The sequence below is a fragment of the Melozone crissalis genome, unplaced genomic scaffold (genome assembly GCF_028551555.1).
Source record: "Melozone crissalis strain CALT ecotype California unplaced genomic scaffold, PUWL_Pcris_2 ptg000013l_1, whole genome shotgun sequence".
NCBI classification, from domain to species: domain Eukaryota; kingdom Metazoa; phylum Chordata; class Aves; order Passeriformes; family Passerellidae; genus Melozone; species Melozone crissalis.
The window spans coordinates 9,565,374-9,575,087 of record NW_026535791.1 but is presented as its reverse complement, the minus strand read 5'-3'; positions in this window follow the sequence as shown (position 1 = coordinate 9,575,087).

Genomic DNA, 9,714 nt, shown 5'->3' with positions numbered 1-9,714 from the left:
TAACTTTCCCAGTGTAATCTTACCCTGCAAAATGAAGTGCTAGAATGCTGGGAGAGCTGTTGCATAAAAATTGGTCCCAAAGCTTACATGAGATTTTGATATGCAGCTCGGAGGGTCAGGATCTTTTGGCTACCCATGTTCTTGAACAATTTGTTACTGCTTTTTTTCCCCCTAGGAGATAGATGTTTTGGATTGACATGTGTAGGAATTGTTGCAGACTATTTTTCTCCTGCAAATCTTTCACTCCTGCTGGATTGCCAGGAGGATGAAGCAAAACGCCCTTGCCCTCATGTTGGCTCAATACACCTCCTTAATCCACAGCCTCACACATATGACATTCTCTCAGACCACCTTTTGCTGATTTGAAGGAAGATAAAGGATACCATCTTTCCCTCTTGTGCTTTTATCACTGTTGGAACAAAGAGGTTTATTCTTGTTATCTCCCTCTGGTGAGCAAAAAAAGATAAACCACGGAACTCAGAAACTCAAAGAAAAGCTGAGAAATGTAACTAAAAAGAAAAATAAAGAGCTGGCTGCTGCAAGGCACTGCAGGAAGGCAAAGCTAGTGGGGTGCCCCATGCACAGCCCCCCCTCTGGGCCTAACGGATGAAGCTAATGTGAGAAGAAAGTAGCAAAAAGATGATAAGGATGCTTATCTCCAGTGCTCTTTGTTCTTTGTTTTAGGCACCTTCTCTGCTGATCAAATCTGTAACTAGATTTTTAAAAAATGTCTATAGCTTTCTTTGTTATTGCTAAAAAAAGATAAATTTGCTCAGTCTATTTAAAAGAAATTGTTACTGCACCTGAAGCTCTCTGTAGATTTTATCCCTACTGCTGTAAGAATGAAAATACCTGCTCTTCTAACCTGCAGTGTGTTTTACTAATAGACTGCAACACCTTTGTAATCCAAGACCAGAGTACAGCAGTGACAGCCACACGTTTCTTCAGTTGCACAGCAAGGTGCAGCACTGCTGATGTTAGCTGCTGATAGTGCTTCCAGCTGATGTGCAATCCTGCTAATTAGGACTAGTGTACACATCAACTAGTCTATGACTGGTAGACACTCATACCAAAACCAAATACACAGGAGGCCTCTCTCTTCCTCTGGTAGCAGCTTCTCTAAGAAGTTTTTCATAAATGGCTCTTTAAAAGCCGCCTTCTCTATGTGCCTATTGACATTTGTGTATTGATCAACATAGAATATTTATATGCAGCTTCCAGCTGATACTAGTCTCAGAAGGAAAGAGTCGACAAGTGATGCATATTGTTTACTTGCTGCCTCCAAGTCATAAACCGTGTGTTTTTCCAGCTTTAGCAGAAAACAGCTAAGTGATAGGATTTGTTTCGTTTATGAGAACACGGGACACTATTTCTTAGTATAAATTTAAATTATTAACATTTGAGTTGTTTGTAAAGGTGGTGCACACCAGGAGTACTAAGGTATTACTAATGATTTTTTGGCTTAGAATTTGCTTGAAGGACATACAAACAAATTCAAGGTGATGGCTAAGTGTAATTTAAGCTGTAATGCAGTCTCCTAATGACTGTTTATGTCTACTCTGTGCAATGATGACTGCTGAAACAGATAATACTGACATCTAGAAAACTAAAGCAATAGAAAAGATGGTATCATCACATTATTCATTATTTTTATGCCTTTTTCCAAAGGAAACAAGCTAGGGAAAAAAATATGGAGATAAGCAGAGTTTCAAAATCATTTTGGCAATACTTATTTAGGACACTTATTCAAAAAAGTTTTGCACCCAGAGATTTTAATTAACTGTGTATACCAGACAAAGGAATCACAGAAACTCAGCCATTTTTGAGGAAGAGCTCAAGTGATTTTACAGATAAAGGATGAGCTGTGAAAATCAGCTTCTCCAGCTGATACAGAGGACAAGCCGCTTGCCTCAAAGCTGCAGGGTCCGTGTAGGCAGCTCCCCCTCCAGGCCAGTGGGATGTATCATGGGGGGAGGCTGGGAAATACAATAAATTTTTAGCTCTTTAGGTCTTGGCAGGAGTGAAGCAAGATGCCGTTAATGAGTTTTCAAGCAATTGCTGTTGCAGGAGCTCCCATAGCACATGGCTGCCCCAGATCTCACACACATCCTCCTATGCCCTTACACACCAAGCTGAGCTGGACTGGACCCTACCTGTCCCTGTCCCTGTTCCCATCCCTGTCCCTCTCCTGTCCTTGGCTGCCTGTCTGGTGCTCCCCCATTACCCTCCATGCCACCCAGCACTCTCACAGCTGCCACCACTGCCTGACACCCCAGCTACTCCCAGCACAGCTGGCACCCCACATCACCTGGGCCTCATTCCTGCAGGTTTGCAACTGTTACAGCAGACACACCTTCCTGCAGTTTTCCAAATTATTGATCATGACTGTCACTTGTGCAAGAAATGCAGCTGCTTTGACAGAGATCAGTGCTGGAGTGCCTGCCTGAACCTCCCCACCACTCCTGGGCTTTCTCAGGAGCCAGTGTGACAACACAGCTTGGTGGCCCTGCATACCTTCTTCTTTCTGTCTGGACACTTAAAAACACTTCAGTTTTCAAGTGCTTCACAGAAGACCTGTGTATAGTACCGGTCTCACAGGGAGACACCTCCTGGGCTCTGTAGAAAGTGAGTAACAAGATATGAACAAGGCCTTGGACATATGCCCTTTTCTGCTTCCAGCTTCAGAGCTCCCAGCCCTCACCAACTGCAGCCAGTTGATGGCTAGAAGGGGGATACTGCACAAAGTGGATAATTTGCTCAGGGTAGCACTGCCAGCAGTAAGCCCTGCACTCTGCTTTGTACTTCAAGAACACACATGGCAACAGCCTTTACAGCAGTAAGTGCCTGTAAGAGTGGCAAAGTGGTGGGATTAGCTGCTGATTCTAAGGACTGTATTACATGATTTAACAAACAAATATTCTATTCATAAAATTTTATGTAATTTACTCTATATTTTCAAAGTAGAATGTTTGTTTAAAGAATGTGTCCACAAAGTAAATCGATCAATTATGGGCTCAGGCCTAAACAGTGTATTATTATAAGATGATTAGCTAGGTTTTTCTGCAGTTAATGACAGAATTTGTTCAAGAAATTTCTAAGTCAACTTTTGATTTAACTACACCATGTGGCTGCCTGAGGTGCATTAGATTGACCCAGATTGACAATGAACATTTGTTGGTCCATTGCTCTTAATTATAGAAACCTTCCCATTACCTCATCAAGTTTTTCTGCTTCACAGTCAGAAAGAGTATGTAAGCATTAGGCTGGAGTGGGCTCTTCTCCCCTCCAGAGCCCTTACATGTGCACAGGTAGTGCAATGTCCTGATTGTCACTGAACTGTTAGCAAAACTTCAGTTTTCCATACCTGTATGGTATTACTTCAGTCATACACTGTCTTTTCTTTCTTCCTTGCATATGATATCAGCCTGCTAGCAGTTTCATGCTGACTTCTCTTGGTCCATCAGCCTCTTTAAAAATTTGGTTCAAGTGTCAGAGTCTTACTCTATCTTTATTTGAGTGTATTTAACGTAGACTAACAACTGAGACCATGCAATGATCAGGTGCTACTAAACAGGGTAGTGTAGTAAGTCTGGCTAACAAGTGAATAGAATTATTTTCAGTAAGGTTACAAGAGTCAAGTATGCTTTTAGGAGAGAGCAGTCCATGCATGTAATTAGGGAAATGTGGTTTCTACCATACTTGTTGCTTTACATAAGGTTTCTTTTTGTTATATACTCATGTTTAATCTCTGAGATCTTTTGGTCTATAATCTTTTCCAGAAGGGAAAATTAACTGCAGGGCAATAGTTGATTTGTAGAAAATGCTGCTTTTACTGTAACTAAAATAGCTGTGACAGAAAAATCTAATACAAGAAAATGAGAGTGCTATGTTTCAGAGGGGCTATAAGTTCTCTTTAAGTATTTCAAACTAGAGAAAGAACCAGAAGTTGTCTCACGTCTAATGTGTGTAGTCCTGTTAATTCAGTTCAATAAGGATGAACACAGATTTAGGTTGCAACTGGCTCCTTAATTTAATTCCAAAAGTATTTTTAATGTATTGACGTTTTCATGCCTACCAGACAAAAAAGTATACAGGAAGGTTTTTTAAATTTTTATAAAGGCTTCAAAAAGCCAAAGAAATGGTATAAACAACTTAGCTACCTATCCTTAAATCAGGAGAACAATGTTCTGCTCTTGAGTATCTATTTTTTTTACTCAGGCAGCTTTTGAAACTACTTAAAAAATACACGCAGTTGACAAGAACAGTGGAACAAGTTCCACTTGAGTAAATATGTATTGAATTTAAAGCACTTTACAAGTACAAACAAGTCATAAAGAATGAGTATCTTCAAAACCACATTTTCTTTAACATAGAACAAAGTAAGCATTTGAACAATCCAAGAGGAACATGGCATATTGTGAGGAAAGCTAATTTACCTTTCACTGTGAGATGCTGTACAGGTACTGTGCAGAAGTGTTCTTTTCCCAGATGATGCAAGCCACCTTGTCCAAATGCAGGTGCCTCCCTGTGCACAGCAGTGTGCCTTTCTCACAGCCCCTTAGTTTTGCAGAGAGACCCATGTCCTATTGCTTCTTGTTAGCTCATGTAAACAAAAGAAATGAACTAACTACTGCACACCATAGAAACAGCCTAGAGGGTATATTTTAAATCCTTCGGGTACTGGTGGTGCTGCCTTTTCTCTGCCAGCAGGGCTATTTCAGCAAGTTTCTCAGCTCTGTGCTGCAGTTTGTTGTCCCATCAGTCTGCAGATAATGGAAACCTACCTTAAACGGCATAAAAGGCACTAAAACAGCTGTCAAATCAAAGAAAAAGAAACAGTTCTTCATGTGTTGTTTTTGTTTGGTTGGTTTTAAACCAGGATGATTTGACTGTTAAGATCATTATGCCCTTGGCCTTTCTGCATTTCACTGGTATGCAAACAGCATGAATTCCTGAGTGCTCAAAGGGTGAAAAGACTATCAGTTCATTTGGTCTGCAAGAAGGAAAGTGGAAGGATGTTTTGGTCCTACAGGTATAGAGACTTCAAGCCAGGTTAATTCCTTAATAACATTTATTGAGATGATGCACATAAAAAACCCCCTTAGCTTTAATTAAGCTGCATATTATGTTTTCTTAAATATTTTATTAAATAAATAATATTTGAGGTAATAAAAAAATCATTCTGGAATATAATAATGTCTGAGGCACTGAGGGAATAGAGTATGAAACTCATTAAAATGTAGTAATTGAGATATTACCTTTTTACTTGCATTTCAATATCATGCACATACTTTATCTTGTAGGTTAAAGAGTTCTCAGTGATAGTTATTGGAATTTGTTTTAAATTAGTCCCAGAAGGGTTTTCCTTGTATTCCCTTTATAAAAAAAGTAGATATTAAATATTTCAATTACAATAATTCTGAAGTTTAATATAAATTCAAGAAAGTTAAAAAATATCAATTTCATTTCAGGAAAGTTTCATGTCCACTAAATTTAATACATATTTCTCCTTCGTTCAAGAAGATTGAATGAAGAAAACAGTAATTTTACTGTAGCTTATTTATACAGTGGAACAAATTGCCAACACTTGTACTAGGCAGTTTACCTAAGGAAGTACATAAGGACAAAAACAAAGCTTTTGTTTAAAGTTCAACTTTTATATTGTAATATGCAAGCTGGAATAACCATGAGACATGTCTGGGTAAAGGATGCAGCCTCCTAACCTAAGAAAGAGGAGTTAGCATAAACACAGAGGTTAGTATTCTCTAGACCCTTGGACAGAATCCTACAGATGTAGGTCCATTTCTGGCAGGTCAGTCCATCACATTTTAGAAGTACTTAGGTGTCTGTGTCATTGTTTTCTCTATGTTTCAGCAAATTTAAAAATGAATTAAATCACACTGCAAACTAATGTATTATCTAGTATGTTTACCTGTATATTCAAGGTCAAGGCTCCTCACTGATTTTATCTAAGTATTAATAACAGAGCTGTGAACTTTCAGGTGGCTTTTTCATTCAACTTTTACTGCTTCTGATGATTAGATTGAATGAACTATTGACCATTGCTCCATATTATACAGCTGTTCATTATGAGATTTACTGACCTTTACTTGATATTACCCATTTTAAGAAACTTTGGAGCTTTATGTCAGTTTCTGATGGCAGTTTTTGTCCATCAAACTAGTAAATATAAAAAAATTTCTCATAAAATAAAAAGCATAGGCATTGGATTTACAGAAATAAAAAAAAATTCAGGAAGTTTTTGGTCTATGAGTTAGCAAGTAATGCAGTCAAAACAAGGCTGTAAATCCAGAATTACTGAATTGAAACCTAATGGTGCATTCTAGCTAATAAAATCATGCTTACATTTTACATTATGACTTCAAGTAGATATGGCCACAGTACAACCTTCAGTGTTACACAGATATATTGAAAATAGGTGTTAGTATCTCTCTGCTATCCTATAGTTTGCAGTACAGATGCTAACAAAGCCTTATTTTTCACTTCAGTATTCATTTCAGGCTCAAACCTCTGTGCATTACAATGCCATCCTGCTTTCTTTTCTGCAGTTTAGTCCACAAACAAGAGATAAAAATGTACAGAGAGCAGCAGAAAAGGTTCTTCCAATCTTTCAATAGCTTCTCCAAGGACAGTTAGCTGAAATACATAAATAATTGAACTGTGGTAGCAGAGATAAATTCCATCCTGTTTTGATTGCTGAGGCCACAGCAACAGCTTAGCAGAAAAGACAATGCCAGGATCTCATTGTGCCTCCAGATCAGGTCAGCACAGTCCTAAAGGTTCCTTCTTACAACTTGGGATTGTTGTGACCCAGGTGCAGCACCCAGCACTTTGCCTTGTTGAACCTCACACAATTGACCTCAGCCCTTTGGATCCAGCCTGCAGATCCCTCTGCAGAGCCTTCCTGCCCTCCAGCAGCCAACAGCCCTGTCTGAATTGGTGTCATCTGCAAACTGAGGGGACACTGGATCCCCTTGTCCAGATCCCCTTGTCCTGAGCCCTGGGGAACACCATTAGTGACTGGCTGCCAGCTGGATCTAGCTCCTCTCACCACCACTTTCTGGGCCCAAGCAGCTGGCCAGGTTTTTACCCAGTGTCCAAACCATGAGCAGCCACTTTCTCCAGGAAAATGCTGTGGGCAATGGTGTCAAAGCCTTTACTTTGATTTACAAAGTACTGTCTGTGCTGCACAGAACTATTGTCCATGCCTATTTGTCTCCTTCTTACCACCCATAACGCTCACCTCCCTGCTCTCACTCCTCTGTGTTTCTTGGGCACTCAGCCCTTTGCAACTCACTCTGGTCTACAGCTGAGTGCAATCAAAATCTATTTCCCATAGAACATTGGGCACCCAAAGCTGCATATAATTGCAAAGCAGTCTTTTAGCAAATGAGCCCCAGGGCTCAGGTCATCCTGGAGAAAACTGAAAGGACAAGGTGGAGACAGCCAAAACTTTGCTCACAGTAGTGTTCTGTGTATGTCTTGGATTGTGTGAGCCAGGAGGGCCAAGTCTCCCCGTCCTGGGTCTTCCAAGGCTCACCTTCATGTGGGCTGACATGTTAGGGACAGGATGCTTGTGTGTCTAGTAGCCTGGACTAGAAAAATAAGCATCTTCAACAAGTAGGGAGAAAAAAGGGCTAATGTTGTGAAAGGTATCCTTGTCCCTTTACAGGGCAAGGAAAGAGGTGGTGGGGTTATACTTGAGGAGATTGGTAAGGCTTGGGATAGATGATAAGAGGAGCTTGTTGGACATTCATAAAGACTTTGTTGAGTAAGTATTTTGTTCTGTAACAGAAGCAAAGTCATTTCCTGTATCATCCAAACAAGCTTGTAGGTTGTTTAATGATACAAAAGTCTCACATAAATGGAATCTCGTATAAGATACAACAAAGCCTGATTTCAGGCTAAACATGCCCATCATCAAATTTTTATCCTTTTAGATAAATGGGTAAGTACTACATTTCATACTCTTTATCTGTGAGGCCAAAGTATAAGCCTCCAATTCAGACACCTAAATGAAATGTTCAGATTTTCAAATGTGTTATTCAGCCATTCTCAGGCAGCACATTTCAGAATAGGACCGTGCCATTTAACTGTAACAGAGCAGCCAATCATACAAATAACTACAGTTTTTCTCAAAGCAATGTGAATGCTGCCATCTAGCTATACAATATCAGCATATCTCTAGTCCAGTTCTGCTAGACACAAACCATTTCAGTTTCAGTTTGGAATACAGCAGAATAGAGATACAAAAATTCCAATTACATTTCTGTCAATTAAAAAAGCTGACTGGAGCATTCATTATAAAAAATAAATTATAGTATTATAAAATACTAATTTAACAGCAAACTGAAAGGATAAGAACAACAAGGTTAAAATTATTGCATCTGATGGTGAACAGGCCTTGTGAATGACATATTTTACAAATGCAGGATTTTATTTTTCAAAGGTTTATACATGCCTTCAGAAAACTGGACTTAATAATAAAATTAAAAACACACATATGTAAACTGAAGTCCAGATCCATTTCCCAGTTTAAGATTTATTTACCAAAGATCAGCATTTTTACAAAACACTTTGTTTAAGAAATATCCATTTTGTTATGTTTGATCCATAAACTGTTTGGAAGTGTTTATGTAGTGTCAGCTGAACTCTCAGTATTCTCACAGTACTGTTTGAGTTCTGTCATGGCCATGTGGAGGCACTTTGGGGTGAATATCATTGCACACTCAGGATGTTGATCCACCAAGCATCCCTCTGAACACCTCTTTGGGTAACCAAAGGACCAAGAGAGAGCAGACACGTGCCCAGGACCCATCCTGATACTGCGAAGGCCATGGGTGGTGTCAGCACGTAGACTTGGGAACTACACGATTTTTCACATTTCATCCAGAGCACTACATACAGAATTGGACAGAGCTAGACTGCTGTTTGAGTTTGCTCAGTAGAGAACTACAATCACTGTAGTTGAACTCTTGCTCATCAATTTGAGGAGCTTGTATTTCAAAACAGAGATACATTACTCCTTCAATTATTTTTCTAGGTGGGGAAAACGAATGTAATTACAGGACAGATATGCCACCTAGTTAAACACATGGTCTCTAAGTACAAAGCTGTTGGGAAAGCTACCCACTTGCCACCTGAGGAAAAAAAGATCTGCTTGATCTAGCACACACATAGTGAGACTCCAAATAGATTGTGAAATTTGTCCAAAGACAGACATACCTTAAACATAAGAGGAGAGGAAATCTACATAAGCAGATGTTTTTAATCTAGTATTTAATATAACCGTGCCAAATAGGACACAAAACATGACAAATATCTCTGCATAGGATCAATTCATAAAATTCTCTAGTCTAGAAACTGGCCAGTACCAGGTTCATCAAAGGAAGATGCAAGAAAACATGCTGTTTTTTACAAAATAACAGCCCTCAGGCCCATTCTAATTTAAGCAACAGGAGATAGGTCTGAATTTCAAATTGTGAAGAGCTGAGACTACAAGAAGATGAGCTAGAACTTCCATGGGCAGGGTCACAGATTGCCTCATCTAAATCATGGAGAAAACAGATGTTCCCCCACATCATCTGTAGCAAAATCTTGATGAAATTTATTCTTACATATCACATCTTACATATTACAAGGCCTTAATTCTGCCAATATAATTTTATAAAGTTTGGGTTTATGTGCTTTTGT